The 17,629-nt window shown below is 38.1% G+C and overlaps 1 protein-coding gene across 33 annotated transcripts in view; it reads right to left on the bottom strand.

The window, feature by feature from the left end:
• The window catches only part of RIMS1 (regulating synaptic membrane exocytosis 1), a 338,013-nt gene that overhangs the window by 217,155 nt on the left and 103,229 nt on the right, over positions 1-17,629 (bottom strand). The gene's annotated exons all lie outside the window — the stretch shown is intronic.

Genomic DNA, 17,629 nt, shown 5'->3' with positions numbered 1-17,629 from the left:
CAGCCTGACACTATGCCCACCAACTGGCTAAAGCATTCTGCTACCCAAAGACCCAGCTTCTAATCACAAGCTCAGGGAAGAGAACTCAGCCCTCTAGCTTTCACTTCCTCTTCTATAAGTCAGGAATAATAATAATTAAATATTTAGTGATAAAATCTTCCTTATCATTATGATGCTATCTGAGAGGAAAAAAATATGTTCTCCAGTTGGTTTCTATGAGATTTTGTTGGTAAGGATGAAGTTTGAGAGGGGAACCAGCTAAAGGTCCAGACACTTCCAAAAGGGGGAGTTGAGCTGAACCAACAGAAAGTCAATTTCCTACCAAAAAAAAAAAAAAAAACAAACCTAAAATCCACCATTTTGCTTCCTGAATCACTTCACTCTGAGCACTCCACTCACTACTGGAGACCAGAGAGGAAAGTAGGACATGAGCTCCTGAAGCGAGAAATGAAAAGGACCAGGATCACCCTTTTGCAGCAACGAGTAACAAGCTGTCATGTGAAACCCCATTCTGAAGCTTAATTAAAAGGATCACATTTCAACGCTGTTAACTATCTTACTATTCATCAAATTATACCAGAAAGAAAAATTTCTGTAAGTGCACCAGGACAGCACTGCAACTTGTGACCTTTATTTTCATGAGCTTCAGCTAAGACCTCAGATTGCCTAAGTGGGAAAGTCCAGTCGGGCGGATTTAACAACTCTGTCTTTTCACCATGCTGTGTGAACCTACAGGCTCTTCACTCACATTTTCAGATGTTGCTTGAAATCTACATCTCCATGGATAACACTAAAAAAAATCATGAACAGATAAACAGACTATTAATAGAAACAGGGAATCTCGAGTTTAATAAATTATAACAGTAGGTGTGTTGTCTATAGAGGTCTTGATGTCTTGATGACGTCCTTCACCAGGCCAAGTGCAAGGTCCTGCACCTGGGTCATGGCAATCCCAGGCACAAATACAGGCTGGGCGGGGAATGGATTGAGAGCAGCCCTGAGGGGAAGGACTTGGGAGTGCTGGTGGATGAGAAGCTTAACATGAGCAGGCAATGCGCCCTTGTGGCCCAGAAGGCCAACCGCATGCTGGGCTGCATCAAGAGGAGCGTGGCCAGCAGGTTGAGGGAGGTGATTCTCCCCCTCTACTCTGCCCTGGTGAGACCCCACCTGGAGTGCTGTGTCCAGTTCTGGAGCCCCCAGCACAAGAAGGACATGGACCAGTTGGAGAAGGTCCAGAGGAGGGCCACAAAGATGATAAGAGGGCTGGAGCACCTCTGTTATGAGGACAGGCTGAGAGAGTTGGGGCTGTTCAGCCTGCAGAAGAGGAGGCTCCAGGTAGACCTGATAGCGGTCTTCCAGTACCTCAAGGGGGCCTACAAGAAAGATGGGGAAAGGCTGTTTAGTAGGGCCTGTTGCGATAGGACGAGACGTAATGGTTTTAAAATAGAGGGGGGTAGATTTAGATTAGAAATTAGAAAAAAATTTTCACAATGCGAGTTATAGAACACTGGAACAGGTTGCCCAGAAAGGTGGTGGAGGCCCCATCCCTGGAAACGTTCAAGGCCAGACTGGATGAGGCTCTGAGCAACCTGACCTAGTCAGGGATGTCCCTGCTCCTTGCAGGGGGGTTGGACTAGATGACCTTTGAAGGTCCCTTCCAACCCTAACCATTCTATGATTCTATCTCCACCTGCTTTCAGTTACTTACACACTTAATGAGCATTGAGACTCACACCATTTCACCAATATACTTTAGTGAGACCATTCTGTGTTTCTGTGGGACTTTTTTGTGTGTGTGGTGAATTTGTTTTGACTTTTAAGATATAAGTGTTATTTGTCAGTGTTATTTGTATGAAATACTGTTTTGGTGAAGTGAATATTTTTACTTTAAGATGATATTCAAGCCTAGAAAATAATTCAACCTAACTAACAGAAATTGTGGTAAAATACACATATTCCATTTGGACAGGAATATCAGTGCTCTTAACTACACAAATCAAGCAACTCCCACACTAAAAACAGTGACTTCATACAGCCACATTCTAGTGTGGATGCAGCAATAGCAAAAGCTAAGAAGCCGAATAATCTATTCTCCCTCACTACAAACATGATGCACTATACTTAATGCTTTATGCTAATTAAAAACTTGGCAGAAATAGAAAACAGGGGGTTTTGGTTTATTTTTATTTTTTACTAACCTGCATTAAAAAAAAAAAAATTGTGGCATTGAGTAAGATGAGAAAAGTGGGTCAAAAGAATTTGGCAAAATACTAGAGAAACATAATACTTTTGGCCACATTATTGGATTACACATATGATTTAACTCATCTTACACAACTGCTCACTTATAATGCATAAAAACAACTGCAGACATTCAGGAATTTGTATAATAACCAGCTTAAAGAATGCAGTTAAATAATGGAGAGGTCTGTAGGTAAATTTCCTATTACATCAATTATTCTATTAAAAAATGGAACCATGGAAACTAAATTCAGTTCTCATCCACTACAGCAAGACTTAAAGCTCTGGATCTTTAATAATGCAGAAGGGGAAGATAACAGCAAGCACTGCATCTCTTCCTATTCTTTTCCATTAGACAGTCTACATTTGAATTTTTTTTTTCTTGTATGAAGCTTAAGAGGTATATTAATACAGTGATGTTTTGCCCTTCTGTGTGCACTAAGGGCTAGATGAATATACTAGCAACTAAGCAAAACTTAAGTGAGAGAAGATTTCTTTTATTTATAAATATGTAGCACTTATTTATAGATTTCTTATTTTCTGCATCAGTGTAAGACCGGCTTTTTTTACCAGAAGAGGTTCAAAACCAAGTGCTTATCTTGTGTCATGCTGTGCATTACCACAGAAATCCTCACATTTCATCAACAGCTGGAATGGAATTGAAGAAAACCGTTGCAGAATTCACACAGCAGAAAGAATCTTCCCCAGCCCATGGCCCATCTAGGTCAATTATTTATTTTGCAAGGTTTGAACCATCTTCCCCACCTTTTTGAGGAATGACAGGATCTCTGTATCTGGCTATTGTGTAATGGCTGCAGCAAATCCCTCTCAACAGTTTTGCCTTCTACAGAAGTATTATTTGCCTTTTACAGAAGCACATTAAGTATTCTCTGGAGCAAGAACTAAATTGAAGATGGATATTTTTCAGATTTGCTCCATATCTTCCATGCTATAGAGCACATTTTCATCAGATGCAAGGAAAATTTAAGTTTATTAAATAGTCCTTAATGTAGACAAGCACGTAAAGGTTAGCTTAAAGACTTAATAACAGCATATGATATAACAGCTTGGGCGACCCTTGAGGCAGATATCAATTCAACTCCCTCCAACAGAAAGAGCAACCAGGCTGTTATGTAAAAGGAATATATATGCATATATCCACACCATTTTTCATCATGCACCACCAAATTCTGCTAGGTCTACTACTGAGGTCAATGGCATAGTAAAAAAATAGAGGTTTTCTCACTCACGGAGCCTCCAAAGACGAAGGGAAAAAAAAATAAAACAAAAGATTAGAACAAAAAACAGAGGAAACTATTCCAGAGCTTAACACTGGGCATATATGAGTCACATCAAAGATGTTTCATAGAAATTTTCCTTCAAAAGTGAGAAATACAGGAGGTAGAAGATGGCCAGAGGGAGCAACACACTGCAACTGTACTCTTCTTCCAGTCTCCATGTACATCATGAAACAAGTTTGAAATCTCATTCATTCATTTTTTATACCACCTATTAATAAATAATTGTTAAAATCACCTTCTAGATGTGTTTTGTAACAATACAGTAACAAATACAGCAAAATTCAGTATTGTTTTAAAATTTTGACTAGAAACATATATAACATATATTTTACAATTAAAAAAAAAATCCTGAAGGGCAAAAAATATCTTCCAATAATACTATTTTTTAAAAGCTTTTTGCTGTTGGTTGGTTGGTTGGGGGGAGGGGGTGTGGTGGTGACTTTAGCAGACAGTACTTACACGTTAATGACCATTCTTGTTACTCAGTTTACATGTCCTTTGACTTGCCACTGCAAATCTTTGATCCCACCCAAAAGAAAACTGAGTTATTTATCTGTTCCTTAAGATTTGATCCTTTAATCCACAAAAATCTATCAGCAGCTGTTGCGTAAGAAAATAAGTAAGAACCGGTAGGTACAAATACAATTTGAATTCATTAACAATGAATCCAGGTGTTGATGTAAGAAAACATTAAAATTCTCACAAGTTTACATATTTAATATTGTATCATTAATATATTTAATATTTACATATTTTCATAGTGCTGAACTAGAAGCCCCCTAATTTTTGTTCTGTATCATTTTAGCCACTTTTCTTGCTTAATGGATCTACCTTCTTTACCATATTGTCTCAATTTTATAAAACTTTGAGTGCCTCCAAGAGCATCTCTTCATAACATTTATGTGTGAAACTTTATCCTTTGCTAGAAACACAGAAGTGCCTGTGATTTTGGAACTAGTCAAATCACCACAGCATCAACTGATAGCCCAAGACTTCAGTACTGCTCCACCTTTTATTATGTAGTAAACTGTCACCAGGCAGGAAAGACCTCTCCACACATAGGATTAAAACCATTCCTCTCTTCATGGAGAAAGAATAGGAAAAATATCTACAAATGCAACAATACACTTGAGAACATAGCAAAGAGAAGTCAAGAAACTTGAAGGATAAGTTCCTCCAACAATATTATTGCCACACTTCACTTGTGCAGACCTCACATCTCTTACAAAAGAGCTGCATCCGCATAAGCTGACTCTGCTGGTGAGGGTGCCTGGTGTTTCATGTTCACACAGGTGGCACATATGTGTGTGATCCAAAAAAGATCGTACAATGGGTGAATCTTTGGGCACATCAGATTTCATATGACTAAAAAAAAAATCTTCTGTTGCTAAATTTCTGGAAGAGACTGAGCTGCTTGGAGAGGCACATGATAGCATCACAGCTGTGGCTCCATTTCTGGACTCTTAAGCATCAACCTCAGTGCTGTCCTGCATGTACACGAGAGCTGGGCACCACCACTGGTAGTGCAAGACAAGAACCAACACACAGTTTTTGTCTGTATGCTGAAAGACTTAACTTGTTTACTTTTACAGTAGGACAGTACAACATATATTGAGGTTTCTAGGGCTTTTTCCCCAAGAAAACGTGGTGGGTTCCTCTAACCTTTTTCTTCTAAGGCATTTAAAAAAAAAAAAAAAAGCTTTAGCTCTGCATCATACACTTATAACACTTTCATTCAAATATGCAATATTTTACATTGACAGCATAAATGAGTAAAAAATATTACTGATGGGCAATTCTGCAAAACTTTACTCATGTCTTCATGTACTTTTTAAAAACTTAGCCTTGGAGGCCAGTAATGTCATAAGCATCTTGCATAACTCAGACTTTTCAGACAGCTCACTGATATCATTAGCAGGACAGACAATGGACATTCAGGTAATCTGTAACGTTGACTGAAAAGAAATTTACATATCAAACCACATAGTAGTTATAATTTATGTTGTTGGGTTTTTTTGAGCTGGCTCAAGATGTATGCTTATACTGATGGAATCATCTCCTCTAAGCAGATATTACAGTTATGATCCAACAATGTGGTTTTCAATTATCAGACTATGTTACTGCTTTTTTGCTGGTTTACTTTTGAATGCCTATAGTGTACACATATACACTGAAGATTAAAAAGTGACAAAATGGTGCAGTTACATGTTTATGCCGTGTCTGCACAGATTTTCTAAAAATGGAAAAAATTTGGAGCATTTTTTTTTTTGCAGTTACATTTTAAATGTTTTTAAATGTAGTATGAACCTGTACTTTTTTACTTATTTAAAAATCCAGCAGATGGCAGTAGAGATTGCATTTTCACTCTCCGAGTTCAAGTTAAATGATACAAACTTGTGGTCTTAAACACCTGATTTAACATCATAGAAGTATAACACTCTGTGATGAGTTCATGTCAGTAGAAGAAGTGTTGCCTTCTAAGTGACATAGTCTTAGTAACTATTCACCAGCAGATATTGCATGTATGAAAAAAAGCTTAGTTAAAATGGAGTATTTTGCCATGTTCACCTATGCCACATAATCAGAGAGAGCTTAGATAATTTTTTTCATAAAATAAGCGTGACTTTTGCCAAGTTCTGTTCTTAGCATTCTTTTTTTTTTGTGATAAATAAAACAAACAAAAAAAAATCAAGAATGCAAACTCAGATTTGTTTCCACACATTTTCTTCTGTTGTACATGTACAAAAGACTAATACTTCATTAACATGATGGTAGAGTGACGCATTTGGACAAAATAACAAGACTTCTAGCATTTCTGCAAATGCTCATGAAGGCAATATCTAGTCCTAAAACCCTATAGACAAATTTTAAATAGCTATGTTGAAGCTGTGACCTGAAACCACTGTTCAGCAGCTCCATAAAGCTGGAAGTACCTCAGTCTCACCGGATGCCTCACTGTTCTGCCAGAGCTGCAGGTACTCACCCAGTGCAGATGTCCCCAGATGGACCAGCGTGGCACCTAGCTTCTGCCTCAGCCCCACTAGCATCTCAGCTGGGAAAAGCTGTCAACTTGTGATAGGTTTGGGGAACACATGCTTTAAACCGCAAAGCCAAGACGGGCAACCTTCGCACTATGGTATGGATAGCTTCGTCTGAATAAAGGGAAACAAGTGGATCTAGCATGTGTTGACTAGAAGAACAGGTGAACTTCAGTGAAGAAGTCTAGATACATTTGCTGGTTACTTCATGTATCCTTACATCACATATAAATCTGTTATTAAAATTTATACTCTCTGCACAAGTAGGACAAATTAAGGTTGAATAGTAAATAAGCGTATCTAACTCTTGCAGCTCCTGAGTGCTTGACGTAGCGCCACTGATGTGTTAGCATATTTTTAAATGTTTGGGGTGTGCTGCTTTTTAGCACAGATTATACCTGGTTTGGCTGTTTTGTGAAGATCAAACAACTGCTGAATGTACTCATATTGCAAGATATTGTACTTCTGAGTGAATTTGGATGTTATGTTAATATTCCCCTATTATTGCTATCGCTATATTTTTTTCATTCATTGTCAACTGTCATTTTAAAAGCAGAGTACAGAGTTTGTCTGTAAGAAACACTCATCAAATTGTGTAACAGGTAAGAATCCGATTAATCAACTAATCTTTAGAGAAAAAAAAAGGCCATGCTTGTGTAAGAGTAATACAAGCATTAATCAAAGGGCTGCAAACTAAAGTTCCATATCTTGAGGGTGTTGGGTTTTCTCCTCCATAAACTGGCTGCTTTTAGCCTCTTTGCTGTTACCTAATGTCTGACTTCTCACTTTACTTACCACTCATCTCACCCTTCCCTATCCACGTTTTCTGTAGGCCTCATCTCTCCTTCCTACACATTTTTTTCTAAATATATCACAATATTTATTATATACTACATATATATAGCATGTTATATATCCTATAATAACAAAAAATATTCCGTTTTCCTCAATGTCTCAGATTTTACCTGTTCTTCATTCTCCCCTGTTTGTTCAACGCACAATTACGGTTCAACCCTATTATTCTTTCAGCTTGGTCTTCACCTGCCACCGATGACATTTTTCACCTCACAGTAATGACCTGAATCCTGCTGAGCATCAGCCCTTTCTCCTTCACATGCTGAGACCTCCTCTTCCTCCTTGTTTTATTGGTGCAAACAAAAATTTGACCATGCTTGTAACCTACAAGCCTATTTCTCTACCTCACATTTGTCTCCTTCTATCCAAACCAAAGTGTTTGCCATAGATTTCTGACCCCCATCATGGGTGACCTGCACATCAAACTCCATAAACTGAAATCAAGATCTCCTTGAACCTCCAGCAAACCTTAACCAAGCCTGCATTCTGCTTGCCACTCAGAACCAGAAACGACTGCGTTACATTAGTCCCACACCTATTTAGAACTTCACCTCAAAATGCTACATAAGCATAAGAGATTAATTTTGCAAATTAAAAAAATCACCAAAGTTTAGTTAATTTCATATCCGTCCAGCTTAAACATTCAGTTATCATCAGCTCATGCCTCAATTCCTTTTCTCACCAGTGCAAGCCTGTCCTGCTGAAATCTAATCACAATTCTGCAACAAATATAATTTAATTTATTTTACCTCTCTCTTTGTATTCCTCTGATGAGCCCCCTTTGCTACTGCATAAAACATAAATGGCTTATCTTCACCTTCAAAGACTTTCACAGGCTATTTCCACCTTGCCTATCATTTCTCATTCAGTATTGAGACGTGTCTGCTCCAGTTAAACTTTCCAGCAAGAATCTTTGTAGTTTTCCCCTTGTTGTCCCTGAAGGGGGAGTATTAACAAAATCACCATCCCATTATCTTCCTTCCAGCTCTCCTTTGCCTTGATGCCTACAAAGATCTGGACAAAAAGTAGGTTACTGGTATGTTAAAACTTTTACTTATCAGGCCAGACAATACAGACTCCTTTGTCTGCTCCTATTATTTTATTATTTGCTTAAACATGGTTTGCTTAATACTTACTTACTTTGCCCCAGTGGCAAAGACTGCCTTTTTTTCTATGTCCATAAAAGCCCTCACTCAGAAGGGTTATAGTCCATCACAAGTGCTTCCAGGCAATATGGTAATACAAATTTTCCAGTATTATTCAGAAATTCATTAAGTTACTTTTTAATTTTTTAAAAAATAATTTCAGTATTCTAGTCATTTACTTTGTGGTTTCTAACCCTCAGACAATATACTCATACTTTTCCCCACATCCATGAGGGACAAAGTGTTTGTAATGAATATTGATATTTTCCTATACATCCATGACATTAGGAACCAGAGCAGCATAACCATAAAGCACTTATGAGACTCATGATGAAGTTTAGACTTGGCCAAGATGAAGGTTTCAATTATATACCTCACACAGGAGTTTAGACCTGGCCACCACCACTAAAGTCAAAAGTTGTTCACATGTAACAGGTACTTCTGCCCTCTATACAAGTTATCTTAATTCCAATCCCCTCATATAATCTCTTATCAAGCACACACTACCTGGCAGCACCCTAACAAGACTGTACAGGCTGAGCCAAAAAAGTCCCACACCTTGGTTAGAAAGACCCCTCCTCATCACATCAGAGCAGAGGCACACCAGCAAAGTGGCGTGGACTGTGGCTTTATTCACGGGGCTCTTATCTGGTGCCTCTTCACCAGCAGTAATAGCCACATTTAATCGAATGTTTTACTAAGGGCAGGTTTTCTGCAAGCATATAAATGAGCTCATTAAGTAACTTGCATAAAATGGCATTTTTCAGCTTCCTGGAAGTTTCCTAAGGTAGGTTACTGGAAAACTTTATTTTCATATACTTGTATTTGTTTTTTAAATATAACCACAGCCCACAAGCAGACTTCCTCCTTGCACGACTGAACTGTGAGTCAGAAATGGGCAATATCTACAATACGGAATTTACATTCCAGCCTCCCACAGTTCCTTCCAAATGACCATTGCCCTTTCTGAAGAGAAACCAGATAACAAAGCAAACAACACATAGCAGTACTAAAAAAGGCACAGCTGAGAAATTCAGGGAAAAAGATGCATATGTCCTCTATTATAAAGCACTTTTAGATGCTGAGATATATGTAGCACTGAAGGAATTGATGCCTTCTGTGGAAAGAATAATTAATGATTATACCTTCTTTGTTTAAAAACATATTTTTATGTCATGGAGTTTATGAAAAATGCAAATAATTTAAATCAACTGTTTTTTTCAACTGAGGGGCAACCACATCGCTCTCTACAACTACCTGAAAGTAGGTTGTAGGGAGGTGGGTGTTGGTCTCTTCTTCCAAGTAACTAGCAACAGGATGAGAGGAAATGGCCTCAAGTTGCAGCAGGGGAGGTTTAGATTGGATATTAGGAAAAATTCCTTTGCTGAAAGAGTGGTCAGGCACTGGAACAGCCTGCCCAAGTAAGTAGTGGAGTCACCATCCCTGGAGGTGTTCAAAAAACGTGCAGACATGGCACTTCAGGACATGGTTTAGTAGGCATGGTGGTATTAGGTTCACAGTCGGACTTGACGATCTTAAAGGTCTTTTCCAATCTTAAAGATTCTCTGATTGTATTATTTTTTTTTTATTCTGAGTTCACAAAAATATTAAAACCAATACCATTGCTAAAAAGATATTCCATTGTCCTCACATGACTATTTCCACTACCTTAAGTACGAGTACAGCTCCTATGCTTTATGGGAACTGTGCAAAAAAAAGCTTATGTTCCAAAAATTAAAGTCTTATTTTTCCTTTAAAATGTTTCAGTAGCATTAGGAGGGGTTTCATGGGTTTTTTGGAGTGAAAATTGTTATGTTTCAACAGTGAAAAATTATTTGGAATTTGATAGTTTTAACACGCAAAAAAAAATTGAAACAAGACTGAGAGAGGAGGGAGACACCACCTTTCCACCCAGTACTGCTCTGTCTCAACTAAATCTCAGGGCCTAGAGCCCTTGCACTTTTGGGAACCACCGTGCCCCCTTCCTTGGCCATTTTAAGGAGGTATACGCCCCTCCACCCAATTTCTCTTATGAGCTGGGATCTGGAAACACAATCTCCTCAGGCAGGGCATGAGCCTTATTCATGACGTTCCAGCCAGCTTGCACAAGAACAAGGAGGAAGACCTCTAGGTCACAGTACAAACATGGAAAATACTGAAAGGGCAACACAAATCCAGAATACAAGAAAAACAGATGAAAGATGTGATCCACCCATTCAAGGTGGAGAGAGTACTGTAAGTGATGGAGGTTACATCAGGCTGGAAGAAGCTCCAGCTGACTGTCAGAGAATAAGAGCCTTGTCTGAAGAGGTCACAGCAACAGAAGTCCAGCATTTTAGAACAGCCATGAGACTAGGTTTCAGATAAAGCCCCTCAAGTAAGCTTGTGATGTAAGTACAAGCCAAAGAGTTAGTATTAATGACTTCGAAAATATTAATGAGTTAAAAGAACAGAAATTGGATGGTGAGTGGGAAATGGTGGCAAGGAGCTACCCGCTCCCCTGTCTTCCACAGACAGGAAAAGGATATAGCTCCACTAATCTAAGAATTTTTCAGTATTATCCAAGTAAAAATTGTAATTATACTGACCACAAATAACTATTCTGCCCAAAATCAGTGGGTGAGCTTGCACATAGTTCCACAACAAAATAATATTCATAAGCATTTGTCCCTAAGCCCATTGGAAACAGCTGTTTTAAAAACTGCAAGCAACAACCATAGTCATAGGTCCCTGCTCCTTGGAGGGAGGTTGGACTAGATGAGCTTTAAAGGTCCCTTTGAACTCAAACTGTTCTATGATTCTGTGATTCTACTGTCTTCCCCAGCCAAATCAACAGCTCTGGATTAGAATCATAAAATCATAGAATGGTTAGATAGAATAAAAATCATAGAATTATTTTCTCAGAGCAACATGAAACACCGCCGTCTGTAAAATACATGTGCTTCAACATGGCCAAGAGTCAAGAGCACAGATTAGCAGGTGAGGAGGCAATGACCTCTAATGCCAAGAATGAATACCAAATCACTCAGTGAATTCTGTGTCGCTGATACCGAGTCCCACTGAACCAACAAGTGTGAAAATGTGAGGAAAGAATAACTGGAAGTACCAATAGAATATAACCAGTTTAAAAATAGGTATAAAAACTGTGCTACCTAATCCTGGGTGGTTTTTTGCTATTTTTCTTAATTGTTTCTTTGCTAGCTAATAAGCAAGAAGTTTCCATCTCTAGTTTTATAACGGGTCATAAAAAATAGAATATTTCAGATACTGGACTATGGTTTTCCTTATCAGCTGCCTAAGTGATGTCTTCATTTACCTAAATACTGCTGAATCTAACCCAGCATCACACTTGTTCCACACATAGTATAAAAGACACACAAAACATTGTCTCCTGAATGAGCTGACCTGCATCAGCTTGTGATGGTGTAACATTGCTTTAATACCACAGCTTAACTGAAAGAAGCACAAAATGATCCTTGGAGCAGTAGTCTCTGAGCCTCACAGGAAATATCTCTAGTAAAATACTGTTTTGTGAAGTGGCTTTGCCAGCAAATGTCCCTTAAAATACATTAAATCAATGAGTAAAGAATAACTTGATTTATTTTCTCTTCAAAAACATCAGCTTCATTTTATTATGGAATACAAGCATCATTTATTTAAGCTAGACTTCACCAAAATCATATTTTTGTGAACAAACAAAACTTAATCTGTTTTCAGAGTGAAGCAAAAGAGAATTAAATGGTGTTCTCTTCAATTTAGTGAATTAATTTATGAATCACATAATATGCTACTGTGGGCATTCTTTTTTTCCTAAGGATGATCATCACATTCTAACCGATCAGCCACAAAATGGTGAATAACTGAAAGTCATGTAAAACAAAGTGCAAAAAGCCTGAAAGGGAGTGGGGCATGTTTACAGTAGAAAACCTCAATTTAAGGATTGGAGAAGGGAAAAAAACAAATGAATGAAAATCTTAAGGAAGATGTTTTAAAAGTAAGGCTCAAATTTGCACCTACACAAAATCACAAACACAGGTACCAGTATTTAGCTTTCTTACTCTGAATACAGCACTACTAACCACTAGACATATTAATAAAGCCATACATGAGAGAGAGAGAAAATAAAAGAGAAGTCCATTTATCCAACTGAACAATATTAATTAGTAGCATCGCTAAATTCACCTGGATGAATCACATAAGCTGGGCAGAATTTGTCCTGATCAACCAAGCTACAACAGAGACAATCCAAGTCAGCAGAGAGCAGAACCACCACCCATCAGATGTCTTAAGAGATCAACTACCGTTTATAGGCAGCTGGTCCTGTATGGATTCACACTTTTAAGCTGTTAAGTCAGTTTGGAAAATCTCATGCACAGCAATACCCAGGGAATCTGGCAGAAGACGACCACGGAAATATAAGGCTTCGTTACTGGGTACACAATTGTGAATCGTGGTTGTTCTTTGTCCTCATCAAGAAGCCATAGGAAACAGAGGCTTATGAACAGCTCTTCTAAAATTTAAGCTTATGAACACCTGGCAAGTCAAGACTTTTGCATCTTAAAATAACATTGAATGAAAAATTCATCATATCTAATACGATAAATGCTGCCACAGGCTCCTCTACCTTTAATTCAGTGATACAATAATTTTTCATACTCTCTGTTCCCCAGCCCCCAAACTTTAATTACGTCGTGACAGTTGGTGAAGTGATTTTTTTGGTGTCAGTATCACGAAAGATTGAAATGCTGGATTAAAATGGCATCAGCCATCACTAATGCCAACACTTGCAAATCACAGTGTATTTTATCTGTCAAACCTGTTTCAAAACCAGTTACTTCCTGCAACCCTAATAACGTTGCAATTATCAACCAAGAATAGACACTGCTATACTCTGAAAATATTGGGTTTTTTACAATCAGGCAGTAGGAAAAGATTCTTAAATGCATTCAAGTCTGTTACTAACAGTGCAACGCACACAAGCAAAAAAAAGAAAAAAATCTCCAGTGCTGCAGTACATCTCTTCAGTCATCTGGCACCTGTTAAAAAGTTTGGAAAGTTGAGAGGTGTGGGTACTGGTTCAACATAACAGGAAATTACTTTGGAGCAATGTTTATTAAAACAGTTTTCTGAAACAGTCTTTCTCACGCATACATTTGAAAAAAAAAAAAAAAACCTGAGTATTTTTGGCATCCAATGTGTTAAACAGATGATAGGTATCAGATGGCAATACAGGGTGAGCAGCAAAAATATGACAAAGCACAGTGGTCTGTAAACAGAGCAAAGCTACTGAAATCCTAACTACCATATGGTGGTAACAAACAGGACACGTGCAAAACAGGAAAAGATCTCACAACAAGGGGTGTGATAGGAGCCAGCAAGATTCAGAACTGAAAAAAAATCACAATAGGACTGCAAGCACAACAGCGATAACGTTTCAAATTAATTATATTCAGTTGAGGCTCAGTGTGTACACTATGTCTTCTACCTAAAAATAATTTAACAGCCTCGCTGAGAGCATCTCTAATGTATCATCCTGTTCACCTTCCTTTATAATATCCATATTACAAGGAACAAAAAAGGCTCACACATCATTTTAAATATACCATCAAAGTGGTTGAACACAAGATAATGATTAAGCTTGTCTCCAGCATTATTTAATTCTTCTCCATTCTTCTGGATGCCAAAGTAAACACAAATGAAAAGCATATGGCATTTTAGTGAATTAGAAAATTAGAAAAGGAGAACATTAACTGGTTTTATTTTATGCCTTAAGCACAGCACATAGTAAAATTAAAAATTTCAAGGCGTTTTATATTTATGATTTATTTTAATTCCTTCTTTTAATGTACTCTCTACTGAAGTTAAATGTTCTCAAGAATACTATTTATGAAAGAAAACCCATAGCGTGCTCTCTACATTTTTACCACCCATTTTTCCAAAAAAAATATCACTGTTCATAACTGTTTTAAGAAAATTGTCTTGAGCTTGAAATTATTCTCAGTAGAAAAATTGAGCCTCTTTTGTGGTGAGCATCTTCTTGATGCTCACTGAGACTCTACAAGCTAAGAATTAAATCAGTGTTAACAAAGAATTTTTCTGCAAAAGTCTCTTATCTGATGAAGTTGTTGAGTGGAAAGTATGAGCCCAAAATTTGTATAAACTGTTTTTCCTTTGATCTAAACCTCCACAGCAAGGCCTATAGAAAACCATGACATTCAATTTCAGGTTTTCTTCTCCTTTCCTTCCTGTTTCCTATCAACAGTTTGATTGATTCCCAAGCTTACTATTTATGTCCAAGCTCTTCCAAAAAAGCATTCCCATAAAGACATGTAGTCCACACAGTTCAGTACTGCTAATATATCAAAATATGGATTTTATTCCTGTAATAACACATATTGGCAAATTGTGATATGTATAACGCAGCAGAAGGACACCAGGAGGGATGCTTCAGTCACCACATGCTCATTAATCACATCCAGCAGACCCACTGGGGTTCTCTCCCAAGCAGCCACACTAGTCATAGGTATGATTTTAAGAGAAGGAAAGCTTCTGCCAACCTATTTCCCATTTTAAGTCCTGACAGAAAACCCCTAGGGCACATTTTAAACGAATAATATCTTAAATAACAGGAATGAGTGTCCTTTGGGAAACACTGCACAACGTCTACTAACTGTTTTATGATTCTGCCTGCTACTCTGAAATACCCATAAATTTTGTAGAGAGACGTTTCTCCAAAGGTTTTCCTTGGTTCATATTTTTCTACTGTTCTACTGTGGTTCTCACAACAGTCCATTAAGCAACATGCACTCACAGAGCTTTAGGCTCTCCTGATCATTTTTGACCACCACAGGAGTCCACAGGCTGGTGAGCCACCACATGAAATAAGGTCAGCCCTCTAGAAAATTTGGTCCACTGCCACAGAAGACCCCAGGTACAAATCTGACACTTCAGTATAGCTGTGCCCATAGAAAATTTTTTAAGTGACCAAGTCAGTATTTTTTCCAGAATACTTGGATCTAACAATAGCATTAGTCTCCTACCTATTCTCTAGCAGAAAAAGGTATTTAATTCTCCTCAGCTAGCACTTCAGGGAGCCAAAAGCTGTAAGGATTTAGTGCCTGTCACAGCTCAGTATTTTCTTAACCTAAAAATGGATTTCCAGATGGAGCTAGATGTAAAGGAAGAGCATCATTTTTTACATCAGGACTTCTTATTGCTTCAGCCAGCAGCCTCTGCTAATCTAAGCATTCTTGTGGTTTTGATGATGACTGACTCGTCCTTCTGCCAAATTCACAGATTTTTCACAACCAGTAGAACAGGATCACTATTTTGTAGTCTTGTTCTGTGTCATTTTTTTTAAAAGGCACTCACTCCCTTTACTTGGGGTACATGACGTAAAATCCAAAGATATGTTGCCAAGAGTACGTAAGTGACATTTTTATCCAGCACATTGTACAATATTCTCTAAAAGCTGAACAAAATGACGAAGAGGGAAGCTGTATGGGGAGCTACAGTGAGATCCTAAAAAACCAGAAGATGATGACTTCTTATCAGCTCTCTCCACTCAAGTGGAACAAGTAAAACTTTTTTTCCATCAGCTACAATCCAAACAGCCGCCAGTGCATTCTGAAGTAGAACTGAAAATCTGCAGGCTTCAAGAAAATTCCTGGAGCTGGCCAACAGTGCAAAAACTGAGACTTGCTATGTTTCAAAGAAAATCACCTACCAAGCCATCTGTGCACCACGCCTTGGTCTAAGGCCAGAACAGCAAAGAGGTGAGCTGGGCCCAGAACACTGACATCATCCAGCCATGTCACTGATACAGCCTCGTATCTGCCAGCTTCCCAAAAAAGCAGGAAGTTAGGTACAATTTGCCAGACAAATTTATCATGTTGAATGACGGCACACAACAAATCTGGCTTGCTTGATGAAAGGTAGCACTTTTCCTACCTGAAAACAGACAAGGAGTAAATATCCCTGGGTAGCAGCAACTCTTACCTCTTCTTCCTCTCAGTAAATTGCCAAGATTATCAAAATAATATCCTGGTATGTCCAACATTACCTGTATATTCAAAAAACAGAAGAGAAAAAAATATCTTGCTAGGACTGTGCTCGTATGAAACACTGTCTCTTACACTTTAGAACTTGACAGGATATGGCATACTGCAGGACAAAGAGGATGGTTTTTCTATGATTCTACGATTCTTCAGTGATAAGGGCTGAACTGTAGGAGGGTTGGGTTTTTTTGGACTAAATGATCTGCGGGTGCTTACTGCTATTGCTACTGTAATTTATTTATGTCACAGGTCATTAAAAGACCAAAATACACTTGAGGAAGACTGGAAGGAAGCAGAGTTTTAGAACTCAAATGATAGTGTCCCTGGATAAGAAGTTTGAATCAAAATCCACTAGGTACCCTATTTTATGTCATCTTACTAGGTGAAGTCAGCTGGGGGATAATTTGATGTTTCATATAAATTCTTCAGCCACCCCATTACACTGTTTGGAGACTGGAAAGATTACTATTTTAGCCTGGAGGAGTATGGAAGCATGGCTTTACACACTTTGTATCAGTACCTAGCTGATTACCACAGAGTTATGATCAGTGCTATGTACAACTGATGAGTGAGAAACTGTGGATTGGCGGCAAACATTATATTAGAAATATTATCAGCACATACAACGAAATACATTAAAGTAGTAATTCTAGGTATGTTGTATTTACTACACCATAAAACATGTCAATTAGTTCCTTCAGGAAACCTGCTTCTGACTTAGGAAGATCTGTACAATATGAGCCCATAAACATCCTTGCAACATGTTCACACCAAAATCTTCAGTTCTAACTCTAGTAAACAGGTTTGAAAACAGTCCCAAATTCTTCCCTCCCTCCTTGGGGTGAGGACAGGGGAAGAGAAGAAAAATAGAAGAAAAAACAAATTATCTAAGTTCTGAAGTTCAGAAGGTGTGTTACATTGTGCTGATGGGATCTGAAGCTGTATAATGCATTAACTCTAAGATAAGAAGCAAGTATTGTTCTGAGAATACT

The sequence above is a fragment of the Chlamydotis macqueenii genome, chromosome 3, assembly GCF_036417535.1.
Source record: "Chlamydotis macqueenii isolate bChlMac1 chromosome 3, bChlMac1.mat, whole genome shotgun sequence".
Taxonomy (NCBI): Eukaryota; Metazoa; Chordata; class Aves; order Otidiformes; family Otididae; genus Chlamydotis; species Chlamydotis macqueenii.
This window is presented reverse-complemented; position numbering and strand designations above follow the sequence as displayed.